The sequence below is a fragment of the Poecilia reticulata genome, linkage group LG1, assembly GCF_000633615.1.
Source record: "Poecilia reticulata strain Guanapo linkage group LG1, Guppy_female_1.0+MT, whole genome shotgun sequence".
NCBI classification, from domain to species: Eukaryota; Metazoa; Chordata; class Actinopteri; order Cyprinodontiformes; family Poeciliidae; genus Poecilia; species Poecilia reticulata.
Window position 1 is genome coordinate 16,612,529 of NC_024331.1, and position 1,053 is coordinate 16,613,581.

The window sequence follows — 1,053 nt, forward strand, 5'->3', positions numbered from 1 at the left end:
TGGAGGCAGAGAGTTCACAGCTGCAAGAAAGTCATGACTCAAAGGAGGACTAGTGGTCAGTCTGTACCTGTGGAGCAGAAAAAGAATGAAAAGAAAGGATTGTCAGAGTCAGTTTGAAAATATCATGGTGGTACATGTACATGTTGATGTATGATTTAATCATTTTCACAATCTTTCCAAAAAGCATGTTGCAAATTTTATTAGAACAAATGGGGGAGCTGGTGGGATCACCTTAAAAGCTTTTATCATTTTCCTAAATCTATCTTAAAAGTAGAATTACTGATTTAATGTAATGTAATGATTATTGAATGTTGCAGTTTGTAAGACATTAAACACACAACTTCATTTCATCTATACCAGGTACTTCTAGGTCAGGCTCAGCATTCGATCCGACTCAAAAGACAGGAATTAGTAACTCCTTACACTAAGTAGACCTACAATCGCATATGTAGACTTTCAATCATCCAGATAATGGCAATCCTTAAGTTCTCTTATTTTTTGAGGACTTTTCACCTTTCTTCCAAAAAGCATCCTCGGTTCTAAACATGAAGTAACAAAATATAAAGTCCCTTTTCAGCTAATACCTATTTGATTAGCTATACTTAGATTTACTCGTTTATTATGGTTTTCCGTTAAGTGCTGGTTTTGGCACCACGCCCTTTACATGGCCGGGGTCCGAAGTACGCAAAGTAAACCTGAAAATGTGATTCATAAGTGATCGGCATCACATCCCAAATTAGTTCAAATATAATCATTCAGTCACTCATTCTCCTTTTATTAATTGTTTTGTATTAATTTAATAGAATGTCAGCATGAAGCTCATTAAGTTTATATGTAATGAAACATATCATATAATGAATTGTGACTGACGTATTTGTCACTCCTGTTTGCTTTATTCTTAACTCCTGCCATTATTTTGGCTATTTAGAACATTTCTCAATGAACACAAAAGACACCTATCCAACTCATTAACAGCATCCATGTGCATTCTCACCTATAATAGTTACAGTTGACAGATTGGCGGACAAATTCGTAGCGATCGCTTTTGGATTT